Source organism: Trematomus bernacchii, unplaced genomic scaffold (genome assembly GCF_902827165.1).
Source record: "Trematomus bernacchii unplaced genomic scaffold, fTreBer1.1, whole genome shotgun sequence".
In the NCBI taxonomy this organism is placed as follows: domain Eukaryota; kingdom Metazoa; phylum Chordata; class Actinopteri; order Perciformes; family Nototheniidae; genus Trematomus; species Trematomus bernacchii.
In genome coordinates, this window is record NW_022987478.1 from 1 (window position 1) to 23794 (window position 23794).

The 23794-nt window shown below is 41.5% G+C and overlaps 24 non-coding genes across 24 annotated transcripts; 6 read left to right on the plus strand and 18 right to left on the minus strand.

The window, feature by feature from the left end:
- Positions 1-8627: 8627 nt before the first annotated feature.
- Positions 8628-8698, minus strand: trnag-gcc. The gene has a single exon. It is a non-coding gene; the product is annotated as a tRNA-Gly (tRNA).
- Positions 8699-9145: 447 nt separating this feature from the next.
- LOC117498788 lies at positions 9146-9262 on the plus strand. The gene has a single exon (XR_004557606.1). It is a non-coding gene; the product is annotated as a U5 spliceosomal RNA (small nuclear RNA).
- A 4180-nt stretch (positions 9263-13442) lies between these two features.
- On the minus strand, positions 13443-13525 carry trnal-cag. The gene has a single exon. It is a non-coding gene; the product is annotated as a tRNA-Leu (tRNA).
- A 535-nt stretch (positions 13526-14060) lies between these two features.
- trnam-cau lies at positions 14061-14132 on the minus strand. The gene has a single exon. It is a non-coding gene; the product is annotated as a tRNA-Met (tRNA).
- Positions 14133-14719: 587 nt separating this feature from the next.
- On the minus strand, positions 14720-14802 carry trnal-cag. The gene has a single exon. It is a non-coding gene; the product is annotated as a tRNA-Leu (tRNA).
- Positions 14803-15332: 530 nt separating this feature from the next.
- Positions 15333-15404, minus strand: trnam-cau. Its single transcript has one exon. It is a non-coding gene; the product is annotated as a tRNA-Met (tRNA).
- A 587-nt stretch (positions 15405-15991) lies between these two features.
- Positions 15992-16074, minus strand: trnal-cag. Its single transcript has one exon. It is a non-coding gene; the product is annotated as a tRNA-Leu (tRNA).
- Positions 16075-16604: 530 nt separating this feature from the next.
- On the minus strand, positions 16605-16676 carry trnam-cau. Its single transcript has one exon. It is a non-coding gene; the product is annotated as a tRNA-Met (tRNA).
- A 579-nt stretch (positions 16677-17255) lies between these two features.
- trnal-cag lies at positions 17256-17338 on the minus strand. Its single transcript has one exon. It is a non-coding gene; the product is annotated as a tRNA-Leu (tRNA).
- Positions 17339-17516: 178 nt separating this feature from the next.
- On the plus strand, positions 17517-17591 carry trnat-agu. The gene has a single exon. It is a non-coding gene; the product is annotated as a tRNA-Thr (tRNA).
- Positions 17592-17868: 277 nt separating this feature from the next.
- trnam-cau lies at positions 17869-17940 on the minus strand. The gene has a single exon. It is a non-coding gene; the product is annotated as a tRNA-Met (tRNA).
- Positions 17941-18525: 585 nt separating this feature from the next.
- Positions 18526-18608, minus strand: trnal-cag. The gene has a single exon. It is a non-coding gene; the product is annotated as a tRNA-Leu (tRNA).
- Positions 18609-18787: 179 nt separating this feature from the next.
- Positions 18788-18861, plus strand: trnat-agu. The gene has a single exon. It is a non-coding gene; the product is annotated as a tRNA-Thr (tRNA).
- A 277-nt stretch (positions 18862-19138) lies between these two features.
- trnam-cau lies at positions 19139-19210 on the minus strand. Its single transcript has one exon. It is a non-coding gene; the product is annotated as a tRNA-Met (tRNA).
- A 585-nt stretch (positions 19211-19795) lies between these two features.
- trnal-cag lies at positions 19796-19878 on the minus strand. The gene has a single exon. It is a non-coding gene; the product is annotated as a tRNA-Leu (tRNA).
- Positions 19879-20057: 179 nt separating this feature from the next.
- Positions 20058-20131, plus strand: trnat-agu. Its single transcript has one exon. It is a non-coding gene; the product is annotated as a tRNA-Thr (tRNA).
- A 277-nt stretch (positions 20132-20408) lies between these two features.
- Positions 20409-20480, minus strand: trnam-cau. The gene has a single exon. It is a non-coding gene; the product is annotated as a tRNA-Met (tRNA).
- Positions 20481-21065: 585 nt separating this feature from the next.
- trnal-cag lies at positions 21066-21148 on the minus strand. Its single transcript has one exon. It is a non-coding gene; the product is annotated as a tRNA-Leu (tRNA).
- Positions 21149-21327: 179 nt separating this feature from the next.
- trnat-agu lies at positions 21328-21401 on the plus strand. The gene has a single exon. It is a non-coding gene; the product is annotated as a tRNA-Thr (tRNA).
- Positions 21402-21678: 277 nt separating this feature from the next.
- Positions 21679-21750, minus strand: trnam-cau. Its single transcript has one exon. It is a non-coding gene; the product is annotated as a tRNA-Met (tRNA).
- A 586-nt stretch (positions 21751-22336) lies between these two features.
- trnal-cag lies at positions 22337-22419 on the minus strand. The gene has a single exon. It is a non-coding gene; the product is annotated as a tRNA-Leu (tRNA).
- Positions 22420-22598: 179 nt separating this feature from the next.
- On the plus strand, positions 22599-22672 carry trnat-agu. The gene has a single exon. It is a non-coding gene; the product is annotated as a tRNA-Thr (tRNA).
- A 277-nt stretch (positions 22673-22949) lies between these two features.
- On the minus strand, positions 22950-23021 carry trnam-cau. The gene has a single exon. It is a non-coding gene; the product is annotated as a tRNA-Met (tRNA).
- A 586-nt stretch (positions 23022-23607) lies between these two features.
- On the minus strand, positions 23608-23690 carry trnal-cag. Its single transcript has one exon. It is a non-coding gene; the product is annotated as a tRNA-Leu (tRNA).
- Between the last annotated feature and the right edge of the window lie 104 nt (positions 23691-23794).

Here is a 23794-nt window from a genome sequence, read left to right on the forward strand (position 1 = left end):
ACCCAGGGGGGGGAGAAAGAGGACACATTGACCCAGGAAGAGTCTTCAAACACAGGTAAAACTGTGTTAAACAGTGGGGTAACATGTTTGAAATGACAGCACACTGCCTGCTTGTTGGCAGGTAAACATTGTTTAATTGTTTAAGTGTTTTTAAATGTATGGAACAGTGTTTTGTCTCTTTCAAAACTCTCCCGTCATTGGCCGGATACATGGGGACGATTTTATATTCACTATGACCGTTACTATTCCAGTGAGACGAAGTACGTCCGGTGACGGGAGTGATCCCATGTTAATTTTGTCCAAAAACCAGAGCATTCCCTTATCCCTCGTACCAACCATCGGAGAAGGGGAAAAATCGGCCCGAAGCGCCAATAGTCTGGCCCCTTCTCCCGTTGGCACTCTGTCATTTTTTTGACAATTTTTCAAAACTTCATTTTTGATTATTTTAAGTTATAATTAGCGTTTTCTTCAATTTTTTTTGCTTTCCACGGGTGGGGGCGCCTGGCAGGCCGCCTATGAGCACCCAAATTCGGCCTGGATCATCCAGGATTTGTGGGCTAAGCTCCATAAACTGACTAAATCACCCAGAGAGGTCACCTTTCTAGCCCAAATATATATAATACAAATACATTTAAATAGTAAAAGGTGCACTTGTGCTCTGCATTACCCGGAATTTTATTTTCATAGCCCCATGATAGTGATTAAAAATCATTTTCATGGGAAAAAGTGTTAAAACGCCTGATTAAATTATATGCAGGACCCCAGTGAGCTCCAGACTATGTGCATTGTGTTGGGGAACCATATAAATGATAGAATAAATGCATTTAAATGCAAAAATAATGATTTTAAATCATTTTAGGGGGACAATTGTGGAGAGGAGCCTGAAAATGACTCTGCAGCAGGCTGCCTATGAGCACCCAAATTCGGCCTTCTTCACGGAACCACGACCCCTTCTGTGGAGGGTATTCTCGTGCCCCTGGTGAGCACACGTTGACCCAGGAAAGAGTCTTCAAAACACAGGTAAAACTGTGTTAAACAGTGGGGTAACATGTTTGAAATGACAACACACTGCTGCTTGTTGGCAGGCATACTCACTTGACTTGTCTCACACACACCCAGGGGGGGAGAAAGAGGACACATTGACCCAGGAAAGAGTCTTCAAAACACAGGTAAAACTGTGTTAAACAGTGGGGTAACATGTTTGAAATGACAGCACACTGCTGCTTGTTTGGCAGCCTGACTCACTTGACTTGTCTCACACACACCCAGGGGGGGAGAAAGAGGACACATTGACCCAGGAAAGAGTCTTCAAAACACAGGTAAAACTGTGTTAAACAGTGGGGTAACATGTTTGAAATGACAGCACACTGCTGCTTGTTGGCAGGCTGACTCACTTGACTTGTCTCACACACACCCAGGGGGGGAGAAAGAGGACACATTGACCCAGGAAAGAGTCTTCAAAACACAGGTAAAACTGTGTTAAACAGTGGGGTAACATGTTTGAAATGACAGCACACTGCTGCTTGTTGGCAGGTAAACATTGTTTAATTGTTTAAGTGTTTTTAAATGTATGGAACAGTGTTTGGTCTCTTTCAAAACTCTCCCGTCATTGGCCGGATACATGGGGACGATTTTATATTCACTATGACCGTTACTATTCCAGTGAGACGAAGTACGTCCGGTGACGGGAGTGATCCCATGTTAATTTTGTCCAAAAACCAGAGCATTCCCTTATCCGTCTTATTCACCCTCAAAATGGAGAAACGATCCATCAAATCACACCTACAGATCAAGACGAAGCTAAAGGAAGTACTCCCGGACACCTAGCATGTGAAAATGTTTGCGAAAAACGTGTGTGAAGTGTCCAAAAACTGAGCTATGGCTGTGAATCTCATCCTCCTTTCTCCTCAGGTCACCAGTTTCACACACGTTTTTCGCAAACATTTCCCCACGCTTGGTCTCCGGGAGTACTTCCATTCGCTTCGTCTTGATCTGTAGATGTTATTTGATGGATCATTTGTTAATTTTGAGGGTGGAAAAGACAGATAAATGTCCCGTTTCTCTACTGAGAAATCTATAGATTCACAGACATTGCTCCGTTTTCGGACATTTCACACACGTTTTTCGCAAACATTCTCACATGCGAGGCGTCTGGGAGTACTTCCATTCGCTTCGTCTTGATCTGTAGATGTGATTTGATGGATCCTTTTTCATTTTTGATGGAGAAAAAGAAAGGGAAATGTCCCGTTACTGTACTATATAGGAGACTTATGCTCAATGAGCTTTAGGCGACAGGGTGGCGTTGGTTGATAAGTTTCACCCCTTGGCGTGGGAGGTCCGGGTTCAAAACCAGCCTCTGGCAGTGTGAATTAATTGTTTTGAATTTAAAGTGGATGTGTCAGATATCATATTATTATTATTAAATAATTATTTATATATAATAAATGTCCCGTTTCTGTACTGAGAAATCTATATAGATTCGCAGCCTTTAGAAAAGACAGACTGAGAAATCAATATAGCAGACTTGTCCTCAATCATGTTCAAGCGGCAGGGTGGCAAAGACGGGTAAGCCTTGCTCCTTGCTGCGGGAGGTCCGGGTTTGATTCTCCTCTTAGACAACAATTATAATAATATATTATATATATATTATAATTTAGTTGAATTAAGAGTGCGAGTCTCTACATTTAGGTTAGTTATTATAGCTTTATTTCTTTTGTAATTATTAAATATAAAACACAGAATTTGTGTGACTATATTAAACTGCCTCTGGCAGTGTGCATTAATTGTTTTGAAATTAGTGTAGATGTCTTAGATATTATATTATTATTACAGTTATTACTCAATGAGCAAAAAAAATAATTATTTAATAATAATAATATAACAATATAATATCTGAGACATCCACTATAATTTCAAAACAATTAATTCCTACTGCCAGAGGTTGGTTTCGAACCCCGACCTCCCACGCCAAGGGGCAAAACTTATCAACCAACGCCACCCTGTCGCCTAAAGCTCATTGAGCATAAGTCTCCTATATAGTACAATAACGGGACATTTCCCTTTCTTTTTCTCCATCAAAAATGAAAAACGATCCATCAAATCACATCTACAGATCAAGACGAAGCGAATGGAAGTACTCCCGTAGACCTAGCCTGGGGAAATGTTTGCGAAAAACGTGTGTGAAATGTCCGAAAACGGAGCAATGTCTGTGAATCTATAGATTTCTCAGTAGAGAAACGGGACATTTATCTGTCTTATCCACCCTCAAAATGGAAAAACGATCCATCAAATCACACCTACAGATCAAGACGAAGCGAAGGGAAGTACTCCCGTAGACCTATCGTGGGGAAATGTTTGCGAAGAACGTGTGTGAAATGTCCGAAAACGGAGCAATGTCTGTGAATCTAGATTTCTCAATAGAGAAACGGGACATTTATCTGTCTTATCCACCCTCAAAATGGAGAAACGATCCATCAAATCACACCTACAGATCAAGACGAAGCTAAAGGAAGTACTGCCGGACACCTAGCATGTGAAAATGTTTGCGAAAAACGTGTGTGAAGTGTCCAAAAACTGAGCTATGGCTGTGAATCTCATCCTCCTTTCTCCTCAGGTCACCAGTTTCACACACGTTTTTCGCAAACATTTCCCCACGCTTGGTCTCCGGGAGTACTTCCATTCGCTTCGTCTTGATCTGTAGATGTTATTTGATGGATCATTTGTTAATTTTGAGGGTGGAAAAGACAGATAAATGTCCCGTTTCTCTACTGAGAAATCTATAGATTCACAGACATTGCTCCGTTTTCGGACATTTCACACACGTTTTTCGCAAACATTCTCACATGCGAGGCGCTTGGGAGTACTTCCATTCGCTTCGTCTTGATCTGTAGATGTGATTTGATGGATCCTTTTTCATTTTTGATGGAGAAAAAGAAAGGGAAATGTCCCGTTACTGTACTATATAGGAGACTTATGCTCAATGAGCTTTAGGCGACAGGGTGGCGTTGGTTGATAAGTTTCACCCCTTGGCGTGGGAGGTCCAGGTTCAAAACCAGCCTCTGGCAGTGTGAATTAATTGTTTTGAAATTAAAGTGGATGTGTCAGATATTATATTATTATTATTAAATAATTATTTATATATAATAAATGTCCCGTTTCTGTACTGAGAAATCTATATAGATTCGCAGCCTTTAGAAAAGACAGACTGAGAAATCAATATAGCAGACTTGTCCTCAATCATGTTCAAGCGGCAGGGTGGCGAAGACGGGTAAGCCTTGCTCCTTGCTGCGGGAGGTCTGGGTTCGAATCTCCTCTCAGACAACAATTATAATTATTATTATAATAATATATTATATATATATTATAATTTAGTTGAATTAAGAGTGCGAGTCTCTACATTTAGGTTAGTTATTATAGCTTTATTTCTTTTGTAATTATTAAATATAAAACACAGAATTTGTGTGACTATATTAAACTGCCTCTGGCAGTGTGCATTAATTGTTTTGAAATTAGTGTAGATGTCTTAGATATTATATTATTATTACAGTTATTACTCAATGAGCAAAAAAAATAATTATTTAATAATAATAATATAACAATATAATATCTGAGACATCCACTATAATTTCAAAACAATTAATTCCTACTGCCAGAGGTTGGTTTCGAACCCCGACCTCCCACGCCAAGGGGCAAAACTTATCAACCAACGCCACCCTGTCGCCTAAAGCTCATTGAGCATAAGTCTCCTATATAGTACAATAACGGGACATTTCCCTTTCTTTTCTCCATCAAAAATGAAAAACGATCCATCAAATCACATCTACAGATCAAGACGAAGCGAATGGAAGTACTCCCGTAGACCTAGCGTGGGGAAATGTTTGCGAAAAACGTGTGTGAAATGTCCGAAAACAAACCAATGTCTGTGAATCTATAGATTTCTCAGTAGAGAAACGGGACATTTATCTGTCTTATCCACCCTCAAAATGGAGAAACGATCCATCAAATCACACCTACAGATCAAGACGAAGCTAATGGAAGTACTCCCGGACACCTAGCATGTGAAAATGTTTGCGAAAAACGTATGTGAAGTGTCCAAAAACTGAGCTATGGCTGTGAATCTCATCCTCCTTTCTCCTCAGGTCACCAGTTTCACACACGTTTTTCGCAAACATTTCCCCACGCTTGGTCTCCGGGAGTACTTCCATTCGCTTCGTCTTGATCTGTAGATGTTATTTGATGGATCATTTGTTAATTTTGAGGGTGGAAAAGACAGATAAATGTCCCGTTTCTCTACTGAGAAATCTATAGATTCACAGACATTGCTCAGTTTTCGGACATTTCACACACGTTTTTCGCAAACATTCTCACATGCTAGGCGTCTGGGAGTACTTCCATTCGCTTCGTCTTGATCTGTAGATGTGATTTGATGGATCCTTTTTCATTTTTGATGGAGAAAAAGAAAGGGAAATGTCCCGTTACTGTACTATATAGGAGACTTATGCTCAATGAGCTTTAGGCGACAGGGTGGCGTTGGTTGATAAGTTTAGCCCCTTGGCGTGGGAGGTCCCAGTTCAAAACCAGCCTCTGGCAGTGTGAATTAATTGTTTTGAAATTATAGTGGATGTGTCAGATATTATATTATTATATTATTATTATTAAATAATTATTTATATATAATAAATGTCCCGTTTCTGTACTGAGAAATCTATATAGATTCGCAGCCTTTGGAAAAGACAGACTGAGAAATCAATATAGCAGACTTGTCCTCAATCATGTTCAAGCGGCAGGGTGGCGAAGACAGGTAAGCCTTGCTCCTTCCTGCGGGAGGTCCGGGTTTGGATCTCCTCTCAGACAACAATTATAATTATTATTATAATAATATATATATATATATTATAATTTAGTTGAATTAAGAGTGCGAGTCTCTACATTTAGGTTAGTTATTATAGCTTTATTTCTTTTGTAATTATTAAATATAAAACACAGAATTTGTGTGACTATATTAAACTGCCTCTGGCAGTGTGCATTAATTGTTTTGAAATTAGTGTAGATGTCTTAGATATTATATTATTATTACACCAGGCCTTCTTCATCCTCCACCCTGCCTGTCATATCCCTCCTCCTCCTCCTCCTCCTCCTCCTCCTCCTCCTCCTCCTCCTCCTCCTCCTCTTCCTCTTCCTCTTCCTCCTCCTCCTCCTCCTCCTCCTCTTCAACAGTCACCTCCTCGCTGTCATCGGGCACATCGGGATCATCAGGGAGGGGCTGCAGAACCTTTCCCGTCTGATTGTACAGGTAACTGATCCCGATGAGCTCACCTGAGGAAGAAAAGAGTAACTAAATTCTTAATATCAGTTGTTCTTCACCTTGTTCTGATGTTCTCAAACAGAAACCTTCCAGAAGCATCGGCTCTGAGTCTGAAGTATCACCTGTGTACTGCAGCGGCTTCACGTTGCTCTCCACCAGCGTGGTGTGGAAGAACTGCTGCGTGAGCTGGTGGAGAGTGTACTGCTGCTGGCCGCTGTAGCAGTTGATGCCGGCCCCCCCCCGCTGCCGCCTTTCCCCGGTCCTCGTTCCACCTCGTGAGCCCCTCCAACAGGAACATCTGTAGGAATGTCCCCCTCGCAGAGGAGCCTGCAACATGACACACAAACGTCAGGATTTTACACCCAGGGAGAGAGAGAAAGTGTAAAACTCTTAGAGCACGGTGCCTCACCCGGGATGAACCTGTGGAGGTGCAGGTGGAAGGACTCCAGGGACGTGGAGCCGCGGGCACAGCGGTAGACGGGCAGAAACACCCCCCCCGGGTCAGCTGTCCCGTCTTGGTGTACAGGCAGAGACCAGCAGGATCCTGAAGGGGAGAGGCTCTGATTATTCAGTGTCGGTACCAGCGTCTGCTCCCGCCAGCTTCTTGGTCACCTGTGTCAAATGATCCTATAATCATTAAAAAAAAACATATAGTCATATACTCTGATTGCCTTTTACACTGTTACATTGTATTGTTAGTCTTGAATCATTTATCAGTTTCTCTTAAGACGTTCCTCCACAACCTGCAGGGGAGAAGAGGGTCTCCTCCATCAGTCAGGGTGCAGCCATGACACCTACAGTGTACATAAAAATAACATGAGTAAAAGCTGGTTCTGATTGAAAAGAGAATGCTATCTTAGTGCTATCATGTAATAATGTTAGACAACACTTTTCCATCAGCTCAACAGTAACCTCAGAGGTCTGACTTTAAATGAATGATGGCCTTCATATAAATGTTAACTTTAGTTATTACAGTACTTCATTAAATAGCCAAGTGTCTATGACTGTTAACCCTCCGTCCACATCTGTGAACGGATGTAAGCATTAACTTTATGAACATATACGTTAGTGCAAAGTAAAAAGCGTTACATGTTTGCATCTAACAAAGTGCAGGAGCAATGCATGTTGTTGCCGCAGTTCTAAGACTGTACCTGGCGGAGTGGCAGCTTTTAATCACGAATGGTGCATATAAATGTTAACTTCATAAACGTTAGCACATAGTAATAAGCATTAAATGACAAGTATTTACGGATTTCAACGGCCAGAAAGCTCCGGTGTGTTGCCGGCGTAAAGCCTCGGTTTAGCGGAAACTTTTTACCAATGCGAATATGCGCGAACGTTAAAAGACAACACATTGGCATTCATCTACTGTAATAGCAGAGGACAACAAATACATTCCCATTCATCTGTTACTGTTATATTACATTATAACGGACTGTCTCGCGGAGGGTATCTTACCTTTTCAAAAACCGCTCAGTTGTAAATGAAGCCTGGAAACTTTGAGTGAAAACTCCTCCCCGCTCCTCCCCGTTTCAATGAAACGACAGTGGGACAACCAATGGGTGGACACAAGATTAAAGTGAGAATGCCATAAGAAATGAACGGGAGGGGCGGGGCTAAAGTGGGACTGAGCAGCCCCGATTATCCTCGCCCCCTGGGCGCAAGGATGACACGCAAATTCGTGAAGCGTTCCTCATTGCCAATTTGTAATGATTTTTCTAAATTAAATCCCGATTCCTAACAAGCAGAGGTGGAAGCAGTACTCAGAACTTCCAGTTAAGTAAAAGTGAGGTTGCTTGTCTTGTTTTATACAGTATTTTGTGTTTTTGTCCAATCGGGGGCACAAACTGCAGCATAGCAGCAGGGGTCTTTTTTGGACTCAATGCCTAGAGTCACCCAATAGCTTTACTCTCTAATTGTGTGCAAGTACAGATTCCAAACAACAGTGAAGCTATGTTGCATTTGCAGAGAATGGGAACCTAGTTTTCCTCTTAGCTTACAAAGATTCTACCACTCATTCGCCCACATTCACAAGACATCGTAACTACCACTACGCTGGCGAGGTCAACAGCACGGTCAACAAGGTGGATTTTTCAACAGATATGCTATATGCTCTAAGTCATTTAAGAAGGGAAACAGTCCACTGGTCATCCCTTACAGTGATTTGATGTCAAGCATCTTACTGAGTTCTCAAATCAATAGGAGTCGGCACGGAGAACATCCCTCTTTACTTGTACACTCCAAAGACCTGTGTGTTTGCTGTAGCAGAGTCCAAGAGGTTTAGGCATTGTACTTTATTTTCAGACAACAAAGAACTGTCTATTGCATTGGCCGGGAATCGGACCCGGGTCTCCCACGTGGCAGGTGAGAATTCTACCACTGAACCACCAATGTTGAATTATAAAGCTGAGCCACCATACGGCAGTTGAGGCGAAAAGTTCAGCCAACAAAGACTGTTTTTCAAGCAACCACGCTTCTATATTTCATTATAAGCTCTATATCCATAAAGACATTCTAGTGTTCCTCCCTTAAATGGATGTGATGTTTAGCATCAAACTAGTGTTTTCTAATGCCACGGAGTCAGCACGTATAACATCCCACACAACTAAAGCGTATTACTAAAGAGATAGGTTCCAATCGGGGGCACAAACTGCAGCACAGCAGCAGGGGTCTTTTTTGGACTCAATGCCAAAGAAGCCACAGGTGAGAGCCACAAACCATGCTAGCGCAGCTGGGGGAAAGGGTGTGGCCTGGGATGTGGAAAAGCCAAGTGAGGGTCACCGCGAGGGTTTGGACTGGGACAATTATGGTGGTGTCTGTTCTCGAGGACGGCCTCCACAATTACTCTGGTTTCTCTTCAAAGCGTATAAGTCTTTCGCCTTTTACTAAAGACTTCAGTGGAGAGGAACACCTACGAGTTCAACCTATTTTTGGTAGGCTTGGCCGTTTGGCTGAGCATTCTGAGTTTGTGAAAGACAAGAAAAGGGTTAGGGTTAACCCAGTTACGCAGTGCCTCTGTTACGAGAGATAAGTTCCAATCGGGGGCTAAAGTAAACAGATATGGTTCTAAACTGTATTGAAGTAAACATGTATTATTTTGAATTGTATTTTAGTGAACATGTATTGTTTGAACTGTTTTAAGTAATCCCATATATATATATTGTCTTCTCACTTACAAGTCACTGACCCAGAGATCCTGTTACACACACATACACCTCCTCCCACCAGCACACACACATATTCTTTTCAAGGTCCTTTCTGGGCATCAATATATCTGTGTACAATGTTTGGTTGTCTGGGAAAGAATAGTTTGTGTGAAATATTCCTTGGGAAAGTAAAGGAGTGAATACAGGTGCAGAGATAAGATTGACTCTGTCCTTGTGTACTTCCGAATCTCACGCTCTGCTCAGAAGAAAACATACTTTTTCCCAGAACTCTGATTCGCTGTATTGGACCTGACCAGAAGTGAATCCAACCAGTAAAAAGACCTGGGGGAGTGAGCAGCTCACACAGCTCCTCCCCACGGACTCTCTGATTTGCTTCGGAGTAAAATGGGAAGGAAGAGTCGACACATCTCCGCCCCAAAATATGGATATGAATACTGTTGTTTATGTATGAAAAATGCTTCCTGTTTCTGACTGGCTGGTCCCAATACCTGTATTGCACGGCAGTAGAACTTGGAAGTCCAGAGTACTCTGTAAACTTTTTTTTACCAGTAAAATCAGATTATTGTTATAACCAGGTGTGCACATAACTTTTTGAGTGAGTTACTCAGATGAGTACCAGGAGACAGTGTTTGGTACTCACCCCACATGAAGCGTGGTGTTAATAAGTGCAGTCTTCCTCACTGTCCTCCTCAGTGTCTCCTTCACTGTCCTCTATTTACACTTCTTGCATGCTAGATGATGAAGATGATGAAGATGCACCTCCCTGTCTCTTTGTAAGCCTCCAATTTGCTTTCTCCAAAACTTGTTGCCAAAACTGTGAAGTCCTTGCATTTCCTGAGGCCAAGTTGAAGGATCAAATACTAAGAAATGACTTGAAGTCATATCTGATTTCAGAGGTGGGAAGTAACAAAGTACACTTATTCAAGTACTGTACTTAGGTACAATTTAAGATACTTGTAGTTTACTTGAGTATTTCTATTTTATGCTACTTTGTACTTCTACTCCACTACAGTTCAGAGGTAAATCATGTACTTTTCTTCCACTACATTTATTTAATACCTTTAGTTACTTTACAGATGTGGATGAATGATGTGAAAATATAATCAAGTGTTAAATCAGACTTTAGTTCCACCTGGAGTAAATCCACAAGCTACCCTGCAGTATACAAAGTCATTCAAACTAATTTTTAAACACTTTAATGATCAATAATTATAAAACATATCATATACATTATTATGAAATGGACCAATCTGCAAAATGACTACTTTTACTGTCGCTACTTTAACTAGATTTTGATGATAATACTTTTCTAATTTTACTTGAGTAACACTTCTTCCACCTCTGTCTGATTTCAAACTCTTCCATTAACAGCCTGAGTAAGTTTGCAGCTGTGTGTTTTACTCCACTTTGTTGTAAATAAAACTGCAGCAGCTTGACCACAGAGCGTGAACGTTGTGATCAGCTGATTTTGCGCAGTTCTCCAGTGTGTGCGCGGGGCACAGAATGTGCACAGGGGAGTCTCCCACCGCAGCCAGTTGACGTAGTTTTGGTACAATTCTGTTGTACACACCGACGTTAACAGCAGCTCCGTCTGTGCACACGGCGACCAACTCTGTCGTCCAGTGATCTAAGCCTCTGCCTCCTGTGAAGCTTCACAGGTCCGTCGGTTATGTCCTGCGCGGCACGGCCAGCACCCAGTTCAATCAGTCATAGAAAATCTGAAGATTTTAGCAGGGAGCGAAACGGCAAAGTGGCTGCTTAATGTCTTTGCTTTTTTTGGACATGTCTAATAATTTACTCCACTGAGTATTGACAAGAAACATGTGTAGGCGAAATATGTGTTTTGTTTTGATGACCTATCAGGTACGCAAAGGCGCGTTGTGACACAAGTGACGTTACGCATTTCAGATTGTTGCCGCGCATGCAAACCTGCGTACCAGTTATGTGCACCCCTGGTTATAACCTTTATTCCGGTGTTTTGAATTCCTTCTTTTATTAAATATAACCAGGCTCATCTAACGAACGGCGCGTAGCAGAGGTGGGCTTTAAGCCACCACCAAGGTGTTTGCTACAACAGGGCACAAACTGCAGCACAGCAGCAGGGGTCTTTTCTGGACTCAATGCCAAAGAAGCCACAGGTGAGAGCCACAAACCATGCTAGCGCAGCTGGGGGAAAGGGTGTGGCCTGGGATGTGGAAAAGCCAAGTGAGGGTCACAGCGAGGGTTTGGACTGGGACAACTATGGTGGTGTCTGTTCTCGAGGACGGCCTCCACAATTACTCTGTGTTAGTAGTGCGTGAGGCCATATGTACAGACATGTACATGGGACATGAAAACAGTGCATCTCATATTGACAAAAATAAACCTCGCTAACCGAGTTTTCCAAATCACTCTAAAAATAAGCCGTTGTGATACACGTGTAGACAACGTCTGCAGAATCATAAATGATCATTAACTTGGGGTCCTTAAACCATTATTTCGCTAAGATAAAAAACATTAAAGTTTTGGATTTTAGTGTACTTCACAAATGTTCCATCAGATGGTGCCACACACACCCAGGGGGAAAAGATTATATATTAACCCAGGAATAAGTAGGCAAAATATGGGTACATTAGTGTTTAAAGTCGGGGGAACTGTTTTAATTCAGGACCAGGGTGAATAGATAACACATTTACCCAGGAATAATTGTCTGAATCATGGGTATATTAGTGTTTAAAGCCGTGGGAAATGTTTTAATTCAACAGGTTGGTAATTCAATTGTTACCCAGGGAACAGGGCTGCAAACATGGCTACATGAGTGTTAAAATGCTGTCAAACTGTTTTAATTCAGTCATAATTGTCGTTTTTAGACGGTGTACATCACTGCTGTTAGCAGGGTCTCAGAGACCCATAGACCCAGAGTACAGCACCTCGCTGTCCTACCCAGAAAACAGGGCTCTGATCAGGGCTAAAGTAATGTTATAAACTGGTCAATCTGTTTAAATGCAAGCAGCAGAGTCACTGCTGTTACAGATGTAGCAAATCCCAGCAGTGCCTTATTGTAGCACAGATATGCTCTCCCTTTGGCCTACTTGAATAAGTCATAAAGGTTCCAGATACCCAAAGGAGTTAATTGAAACCAAAAAGTTGTCAAGCCTCGGTATTGCAACAATGTTTGCAAAAGCTTCTTGCGACACAATATAGTGTCCACTTTGGCACTAAAGTGTTAAGCAATTTAACATTTTCGATAATGGATGCTTGTCTTGTGAACGTGTTTCCTTCTGAATAAGAATGGAAAGGACAAGGACCCTACTGACCCAAAGCTTTTACAATTAGCAGAGGATGGTTTCGATCCATCGACCTCTGGGTTATGGGCCCAGCATAGCTTCCGCTGCGCCACTCTGCTCACCTCTTTGAATCCAACGCTGTCAAAAATGTGGATGACGGATTGTTTGAACATTTGGAACCTGGGAGAACCGACATTTCAGCAGCTTCCGTGTTGGATTTTGGAACCAGGATAGCTAACAGGTGTGTTTTAACCATGTGCTGTACGTGTCATTTTAGTGTGTTAGCAACTGAAAAAATCTGTAATCATTGTAAAAGATGACTTTTTTTCACAATATTAACAATATTATGTTACTATTCCAAACCCAGGTTACTTGTGTTGTGTTGCTTTACTCGATATGACTATTTTTCGACTATTGCCGGGCAGAATAGAGGTGAAAAAAAATGAACTGGTTTGGGCTAAATAAAAACAAAGTCCGCATATACTTGTTTTTCTCAGTCTATTTAGAGTCACCTTGTCGATCCTTGTAGGTTTTTCTGTGTCTTTTTTTTGTAGTAACCAAGTCAGCAGCAGCATTTAGCATTTAGCATTTAACCAATACAGCTCTTGCAACACTGGATTTGGTCATGGGCTGTCTTGTAACAATATGCTTACATTTCTTTCCCAAGATCATGTCTCACTGAATGTTACAGTGAAAAACACCATTTGTCAGAAGTGGGATTCGAACCCACGCCTCCAGAGGAGACTGCGACCTGAACGCAGCGCCTTAGACCGCTCGGCCATCCTGACTGAAAAAAGACAATTCTACAGTACATTTTGCCTGAAAAATAAAACTCAGAAATGTTCATTAATTAACTGACCCATTAATGAACAGCCCCTCGCACTTCCCCGGGTTGTTTTACCTCATTCCACAGGTAAAGCAAACTGGAATATCCCCTACTTTGATTCAAAAGAAGAACTATTTAAGAGGGTGCTGTGGCTTAGTTTGTTAAAGTGCCTGTCTAGTAAACATGAGATCCTGGGTTCAAATCCCAGCAGTGCCTTATTGTAGCACAGACATGCTCTCTCTTTGGCCTACTTGAATAAGTCATAAAGGTTCCAGATACCCTAAGGAGTTAATTGAAACCAAAAAGTTGTCAAGCCTCGGTATTGCAACAATGTTTGCAAAAGCTTCTTGCGACACAATTATAGTGTCCACTTTGGCACTAAAGATGTTAAGCAATTTAACATTTTCGATAATGGATGCTTTGTCTTGTGAACGTGTTTCCTTCTGAATAAGGAATGGTAAAGGACAAGGACCCTACTGACCCAAAGCTTTTACAATTAGCAGAGGATGGTTTCGATCCATCGACCTCTGGGTTATGGGCCCAGCACGCTTCCGCTGCGCCACTCTGCTCACCTCTTTGAATCCAACGCTGTCAAAAATGTGGATGACGGATTGTTTGAACATTTGGAACCTGGGAGAACCGACATTTCAGCAGCTTACAGTGTTGGATTTTGGAACCAGGATAGCTAACAGGTGTGTTTTAACCATGTGCTGTACGTGTCATTTTAGTGTGTTAGCAACTGAAAAAATCTGTAATCATTGTAAAAGATGACTTTTTTTCACAATATTAACAATATTATGTTACTGTTCCAAACCCAGGTTACTTGTGTTGTGTTGCTTTACTCGATATGACTATTTGTCGACTGTTGCCGGGCAGAATAGAGGTGAAAAAAAATGAACTGGTTTGGGCTAAATAAAAACAAAGTCCGCATATACTTGTTTTTCTCGGTCTATTTAGAGTCACCTTGTCGATCCTTGTAGGTTTTTCTGTGTCTTTTTTTTGTAGTAACCAAGTCAGCAGCAGCATTTAGCATTTAGCATTTAACCAATACAGCTCTTGCAACACTGGATTTGGTCATGGGCTGTCTTGTAACAATATGCTTACATTTCTTTCCCAAGATCATGTCTCACTGAATGTTACAGTGAAAAACACCATTTGTCAGAAGTGGGATTCGAACCCACGCCTCCAGAGGAGACTGCGACCTGAACGCAGCGCCTTAGACCGCTCGGCCATCCTGACTGAAAAAGACAATTCTACAGTACATTTTGCCTGAAAAATAAAACTCAGAAATGTTCATTAATTAACTGACCCATTAATGAACAGCCCCTCGCACTTCCCCGGGTTGTTTTACCTCATTCCACAGGTAAAGCAAACTGGAATATCCCCTACTTTGATTCAAAAGAAGAACTATTTAAGAGGGTGCTGTGGCTTAGTTTGTTAAAGTGCCTGTCTAGTAAACAGGAGATCCTGGGTTTAAATCCCAGCAGTGCCTTTTTGCAGCACAGACATGCTCTCTCTTTGGCCTACTTGAATAAGTCATAAAGGTTCCAGATACCCTAAGGAGTTAATTGAAACCAAAAAGTTGTCAAGCCTCGGTATTGCAACAATGTTTGCAAAAACTTCTTGCGACACAATTTCGTGTCCACTTTGGCACTAAAGAGTTAAGCAATTTAACATTTTCGATAATGGATGCTTTGTCTTGTGAACGTGTTTCCTTCTGAATAAGAATGGAAAGGACAAGGACCCTACTGACCCAAAGCTTTTAGAATTAGCAGAGGATGGTTTCGATCCATCGACCTCTGGGTTATGGGCCCAGCACGCTTCCGCTGCGCCACTCTGCTCACCTCTTTGAATCCAACGCTGTCAAAAATGTGGATGACGGATTGTTTGAACATTTGGAACCTGGGAGAACCGACATTTCAGCAGCTTACATGTTGGATTTTGGAACCAGGATAGCTAACAGGTGTGTTTTAACCATGTGCTGTACGTGTCATTTTAGTGTGTTAGCAACTGAAAAAAAACTGTAATCATTGTAAAAGATGACTTTTTTTCACAATATTAACAATATTATGTTACTGTTCCAAACCCAGGTTACTTGTGTTGTGTTGCTTTACTCGATATGACTATTTTTCGACTGTTGCCGGGCAGAATAGAGGTGAAAAGAAATGAACTGGTTTGGGCTAAATAAAAACAAAGTCCGCATATACTTGTTTTTCTCGGTCTATTTAGAGTCACCTTGTCGATCCTTGTAGGTTTCTCTGTGTCTTTTTTTTGTAGTAACCAAGTCAGCAGCAGCATTTAGCATTTAGCATTTAACCAATACAGCTCTTGCAACACTGGATTTGGTCATGGGCTGTCTTGTAACAATATGCTTACATTTCTTTCCCAAGATCATGTCTCACTGAATGTTACAGTGAAAAACACCATTTGTCAGAAATGGGATTCGAACCCACGCCTCCAGAGGAGACTGCGACCTGAACGCAGCGCCTTAGACCGCTCGGCCATCCTGACTGAAAAAGGCAATTCTCCAGTCCATTTTGGCTGAAAAATAAAACTCAGAAATGTTCATTAATTAACTGACCCATTAATGAACAGCCCCTCGCACTTCCCGGGGTTGTTTTACCTCCTTCCACAGGTAAAGCAAACTGGAATATCCCCTACTTTGATTCAAAAGAAGAACTATTTAAGAGGGTGCTGTGGCTTAGTTTGTTAAAGTGCCTGTCTAGTAAACATGAGATCCTGGGTTCAAATCCCAGCAGTGCCTTATTGTAGCACAGACATGCTCTCTCTTTGGCCTACTTGAATAAGTCATAAAGGTTCCAGATACCCAAAGGAGTTAATTGAAACCAAAAAGTTGTCAAGCCTCGGTATTGCAACAATGTTTGCAAAAGCTTCTTGCGACACAATATAGTGTCCACTTTGGCACTAAAGTGTTAAGCAATTTAACATTTTCGATAATGGATGCTTTGTCTTGTGAACGTGTTTCCTTCTGAATAAGAATGGAAAGGACAAGGACCCTACTGACCCAAAGCTTTTACAATTAGCAGAGGATGGTTTCGATCCATCGACCTCTGGGTTATGGGCCCAGCACGCTTCCGCTGCGCCACTCTGCTCACCTCTTTGAATCCAACGCTGTCAAAAATGTGGATGACGGATTGTTTGAACATTTGGAACCTGGGAGAACCGACATTTCAGCAGCTTACATGTTGGATTTTGGAACCAGGATAGCTAACAGGTGTGTTTTAACCATGTGCTGTACGTGTCATTTTAGTGTGTTAGCAACTGAAAAAAACTGTAATCATTGAAAAAGATGACTTTTTTTCACAATATTAACAATATTATGTTACTGTTCCAAACCCAGGTTATTTGTGTTGTGTTGCTTTACTCGATATGACTATTTTTCGACTGTTGCCGGGCAGAATAGAGGTGAAAAAAAATGAACTGGTTTGGGCTAAATAAAAAGACAGTCCGCATATACTTGTTTTTCTCGGTCTATTTAGAGTCACCTTGTAGATCCTTGTAGGTTTTCCTGTGTCTTTTTTTTGTAGTAACCAAGTCAGCAGCAGCATTTAGCATTTAACCAATACAGCTCTTGCAACACTGGATTTGGTCATGGGCTGTCTTGTAACAATATGCTTACATTTCTTTCCCAAGATCATGTCTCACTGAATGTTACAGTGAAAAACACCATTTGTCAGAAGTGGGATTCGAACCCACGCCTGCAGAGGAGACTGCGACCTGAACGCAGCGCCTTAGACCGCTCGGCCATCCTGACTGAAAAAGACAATTCTCCAGTACATTTTGCCTGAAAAATAAAACTCAGAAATGTTCATTAATTAACTGACCCATTAATGAACAGCCCCTCGCACTTCCCCGGGTTGTTTTACCTCCTTCCACAGGTAAAGCTAACTGAATATCCCCTACTTTGATTCAAAAGAAGAACTATTTAAGAGGGTGCTGTGGCTTAGTTGGTTAAAGTGCCTGTCTAGTAAACAGGAGATCCTAGGGTTCAAATCCCAGCAGTGCCTTATTGTAGCACAGATATGCTCTCTCTTTGGCCTACTTGAATAAGTCATAAAGGTTCCAGATACCCAAAGGAGTTAATTGAAACCAAAAAGTTGTCAAGCCTCGGTATTGCAACAATGTTTGCAAAAGCTTCTTGCGACACAATATAGTGTCCACTTTGGCACTAAAGAGTTAAGCAATTTAACATTTTCGATAATGGATGCTTAGTCTTGTGAACGTGTTTCCTTCTGAATAAGGATGGAAAGGACAAGGACCTTACTGACCCAAAGCTTTTACAATTAGCAGAGGATGGTTTCGATCCATCGACCTCTGGGTTATGGGCCCAGCACGCTTCCGCTGCGCCACTCTGCTCACCTCTTTGAATCCAACGCTGTCAAAAATGTGGATGACGGATTGTTTGAACATTTGGAACCTGGGAGAACCGACATTTCAGCAGCTTACATGTTGGATTTTGGAACCAGGATAGCTAACAGGTGTGTTTTAACCATGTGCTGTACGTGTCATTTTAGTGTGTTAGCAACTGAAAAAAACTGTAATCATTGAAAAAGATGACTTTTTTTCACAATATTAACAATATTATGTTACTGTTCCAAACCCAGGTTACTTGTGTTGTGTTGCCTTACTCGATATGACTATTTTTCTACTGTTGCCGGGCAGAATAGAGGTGAAAAAAATGAACTGGTTTGGGCTAAATAAAAACAAAGTCCGCATATACTTGTTTTTCTCGGTCTATTTAGAGTCACCTTGTCGATCCTTGTAGGTTTCTCTGTGTCTTTTTTTTGTAGTAACCAAGTCAGCAGCAGCATTTAGCATTTAGCATTTAACCAATACAGCTCTTGCAACACTGGATTTGGTCATGGGCTGTCTTCTAACAATATGCTTACATTTCTTTCCCAAGATCATGTCTCACTGAATGTTACAGTGAAAAACACCATTTGTCAGAAGTGGGATTCGAACCCACGCCTCCAGAGGAGACTGCGACCTGAACGCAGCGCCTTAGACCGCTCGGCCATCCTGACTGAAAAAGACAATTCTCCAGTACATTTTGCCTGAAAAATAAAACTCAGAAATGTTCATTAATTAACTGACCCATTAATGAACAGCCCCTCGCACTTCCCCGGGTTGTTTTACCTCATTCCACAGGTAAAGCTAACTGGAATATCCCCTACTTTGATTTAAAAGAAGAACTATTTAAGAGGGTGCTGTGGCTTAGTTGGTTAAAGTGCCTGTCTAGTAAACAGGAGAACCTAGGTTCAAATCCCAGCAGTGCCTTATTGTAGCACAGACATGCTCTCTCTTTGGCCTACTTGAATAAGTCGTAAAGGTTCCAGATACCCTAAGGAGTTAATTGAAACCAAAAAGTTGTCAAGCCTCGGTATTGCAACAATGTTTGCAAAAGCTTCTTGCGACACAATATAGTGTCCACTTTGGCACTAAAGAGTTAAGCAATTTAACATTTTCGATAATGGATGCTTAGTCTTGTGAACGTGTTTCCTTCTGAATAAGGATGGAAAGGACAAGGACCCTACTGACCCAAAGCTTTTACAATTAGCAGAGGATGGTTTCGATCCATCGACCTCTGGGTTATGGGCCCAGCACGCTTCCGCTGCGCCACTCTGCTCACCTCTTTGAATTCAACGCTGTCAAAAATGTGGATGACGGATTGTTTGAACATTTGGAACCTGGGAGAACCGACATTTCAGCAGCTTACATGTTGGATTTTGGAACCAGGATAGCTAACAGGTGTGTTTTAACCATGTGCTGTACGTGTCATTTTAGTGTGTTAGCAACTGAAAAAAACTGTAATCATTGTAAAAGATGACTTTTTTTCACAATATTAACAATATTATGTTACTGTTCCAAACCCAGGTTACTTGTGTTGTGTTGCTTTACTCGATATGACTATTTTTCGACTGTTGCCGGGCAGAATAGAGGTGAAAAAAATGAACTGGTTTGGGCTAAATAAAAAGAAAGTCCGCATATACTTGTTTTTCTCGGTCTATTTATAGTCACCTTGTAGATCCTTGTAGGTTTTTCTGTGTCTTTTTTTTGTAGTAACCAAGTCAGCAGCAGCATTTAGCATTTAGCATTTAACCAATACAGCTCTTGCAACACTGGATTTGGTCATGGGCTGTCTTGTAACAATATGCTTACATTTCTTTCCCAAGATCATGTCTCACTGAATGTTACAGTGAAAAACACCATTTGTCAGAAGTGGGATTCGAACCCACGCCTGCAGAGGAGACTGCGACCTGAACGCAGCGCCTTAGACCGCTCGGCCATCCTGACTGAAAAAGACAATTCTCCAGTACATTTTGCCTGAAAAATAAAACTCAGAAATGTTCATTAATTAACTGACCCATTAATGAACAGCCCCTCGCACTTCCCCGGGTTGTTTTACCTCCTTCCACAGGTAAAGCGAACTGAAATATCCCCTACTTTGATTTAAAAGAAGAACTATTTAAGAGGGTGCTGTGGCTTAGTTGGTTAAAGTGCCTGTCTAGTAAACAGGAGAACCTAGGTTCAAATCCCAGCAGTGCCTTATTGTAGCACAGACATGCTCTCTCTTTGGCCTACTTGAATAAGTCGTAAAGGTTCCAGATACCCTAAGGAGTTAATTGAAACCAAAAAGTTGTCAAGCCTCGGTATTGCAACAATGTTTGCAAAAGCTTCTTGCGACACAATATAGTGTCCACTTTGGCACTAAAGAGTTAAGCAATTTAACATTTTCGATAATGGATGCTTAGTCTTGTGAACGTGTTTCCTTCTGAATAAGGATGGAAAGGACAAGGACCCTACTGACCCAAAGCTTTTACAATTAGCAGAGGATGGTTTCGATCCATCGACCTCTGGGTTATGGGCCCAGCACGCTTCCGCTGCGCCACTCTGCTCACCTCTTTGAATCCAACGCTGTCAAAAATGTGGATGACGGATTGTTTGAACATTTGGAACCTGGGAGAACCGACATTTCAGCAGCTTACATGTTGGATTTTGGAACCAGGATAGCTAACAGGTGTGTTTTAACCATGTGCTGTACGTGTCATTTTAGTGTGTTAGCAACTGAAAAAAACTGTAATCATTGAAAAGATGACTTTTTTTCACAATATTAACAATATTATGTTACTGTTCCAAACCCAGGTTACTTGTGTTGTGTTGCTTTACTCGATATGACTATTTTTCGACTGTTGCCGGGCAGAATAGAGGTGAAAAAAAATGAACTGGTTTGGGCTAAATAAAAACAAAGTCCGCATATACTTGTTTTTCTCGGTCTATTTATAGTCACCTTGTAGATCCTTGTAGGTTTTTCTGTGTCTTTTTTTTGTAGTAACCAAGTCAGCAGCAGCATTTAGCATTTAGCATTTAACCAATACAGCTCTTGCAACACTGGATTTGGTCATGGGCTGTCTTGTAACAATATGCTTACATTTCTTTCCCAAGATCATGTCTCACTGAATGTTACAGTGAAAAACACCATTTGTCAGAAGTGGGATTCGAACCCACGCCTCCAGAGGAGACTGCGACCTGAACGCAGCGCCTTAGACCGCTCGGCCATCCTGACTGAAAAAGACAATTCTCCAGTACATTTTGCCTGAAAAATAAAACTCAGAAATGTTCATTAATTAACTGACCCATTAATGAACAGCCCCTCGCACTTCCCCGGGTTGTTTTACCTCATTCCACAGGTAAAGCTAACTGGAATATCCCCTACTTTGATTTAAAAGAAGAACTATTTAAGAGGGTGCTGTGGCTTAGTTGGTTAAAGTGCCTGTCTAGTAAACAGGAGAACCTAGGTTCAAATCCCAGCAGTGCCTTATTGTAGCACAGACATGCTCTCTCTTTGGCCTACTTGAATAAGTCGTAAAGGTTCCAGATACCCTAAGGAGTTAATTGAAACCAAAAAGTTGTCAAGCCTCGGTATTGCAACAATGTTTGCAAAAGCTTCTTGCGACACAATATAGTGTCCACTTTGGCACTAAAGAGTTAAGCAATTTAACATTTTCGATAATGGATGCTTAGTCTTGTGAACGTGTTTCCTTCTGAATAAGGATGGAAAGGACAAGGACCCTACTGACCCAAAGCTTTTACAATTAGCAGAGGATGGTTTCGATCCATCGACCTCTGGGTTATGGGCCCAGCACGCTTCCGCTGCGCCACTCTGCTCACCTCTTTGAATCCAACGCTGTCAAAAATGTGGATGACGGATTGTTTGAACATTTGGAACCTGGGAGAACCGACATTTCAGCAGCTTACATGTTGGATTTTGGAACCAGGATAGCTAACAGGTGTGTTTTAACCATGTGCTGTACGTGTCATTTTAGTGTGTTAGCAACTGAAAAAAACTGTAATCATTGAAAAAGATGACTTTTTTTCACAATATTAACAATATTATGTTACTGTTCCAAACCCAGGTTACTTGTGTTGTGTTGCTTTACTCGATATGACTATTTTTCGACTGTTGCCGGGCAGAATAGAGGTGAAAAAAAATGAACTGGTTTGGGCTAAATAAAAAGAAAGTCCGCATATACTTGTTTTTCTCGGTCTATTTATAGTCACCTTGTAGATCCTTGTAGGTTTTTCTGTGTCTTTTTTTTGTAGTAACCAAGTCAGCAGCAGCATTTAGCATTTAGCATTTAACCAATACAGCTCTTGCAACACTGGATTTGGTCATGGGCTGTCTTGTAACAATATGCTTACATTTCTTTCCCAAGATCATGTCTCACTGAATGTTACAGTGAAAAACACCATTTGTCAGAAGTGGGATTCGAACCCACGCCTCCAGAGGAGACTGCGACCTGAACGCAGCGCCTTAGACCGCTCGGCCATCCTGACTGAAAAAGACAATTCTCCAGTACATTTTGCCTGAAAAATAAAACTCAGAAATGTTCATTAATTAACTGACCCATTAATGAACAGCCCCTCGCACTTCCCCGGGTTGTTTTACCTCCTTCCACAGGTAAAGCGAACTGAAATATCCCCTACTTTGATTCAAAAGAAGAACTATTTAAGAGGGTGCTGTGGCTTAGTTGGTTAAAGTGCCTGTCTAGTAAACAGGAGATCATGGGTTCAAATCCCAGCAGTGCCTTATTGTAGCACAGACATGCTCTCTCTTTGGCCTACTTGAATAAGTCATAAAGGTTCCAGATACCCTAAGGAGTTAATTGAAACCAAAAAGTTGTCAAGCCTCGGTATTGCAACAATGTTTGCAAAAGCTTCTTGCGACACAATATAGTGTCCACTTTGGCACTAAAGAGTTAAGCAATTTAACATTTTCGATAATGGATGCTTAGTCTTGTGAACGTGTTTCCTTCTGAATAAGGATGGAAAGGACAAGGACCCTACTGACCCAAAGCTTTTACAATTAGCAGAGGATGGTTTCGATCCATCGACCTCTGGGTTATGGGCCCAGCACGCTTCCGCTGCGCCACTCTGCTCACCTCTTTGAATCCAACGCTGTCAAAATGTGGATGACGGATTGTTTGAACATTTGGAACCTGGGAGAACCGACATTTCAGCAGCTTACATGTTGGATTTTGGAACCAGGATAGCTAACAGGTGTGTTTTAACCATGTGCTGTACGTGTCATTTTAGTGTGTTAGCAACTGAAAAAAACTGTAATCATTGAAAAAGATGACTTTTTTTCACAATATTAACAATATTATGTTACTGTTCCAAACCCAGGTTACTTGTGTTGTGTTGCCTTACTCGATATGACTATTTTTCTACTGTTGCCGGGCAGAATAGAGGTGAAAAAAAAATGAACTGGTTTGGGCTAAATAAAAACAAAGTCCGCATATACTTGTTTTTCTCGGTCTATTTAGAGTCACCTTGTCGATCCTTGTAGGTTTCTCTGTGTCTTTTTTTTGTAGTAACCAAGTCAGCAGCAGCATTTAGCATTTAGCATTTAACCAATACAGCTCTTGCAACACTGGATTTGGTCATGGGCTGTCTTGTAACAATATGCTTACATTTCTTTCCCAAGATCATGTCTCACTGAATGTTACAGTGAAAAACACAATTTGTCAGAAGTGGGATTCGAACCCACGCCTCCAGAGGAGACTGCGACCTGAACGCAGCGCCTTAGACCGCTCGGCCATCCTGACTGAAAAAGACAATTCTCCAGTACATTTTGCCTGAAAAATAAAACTCAGAAATGTTCATTAATTAACTGACCCATTAATGAACAGCCCCTCGCACTTCCCCGGGT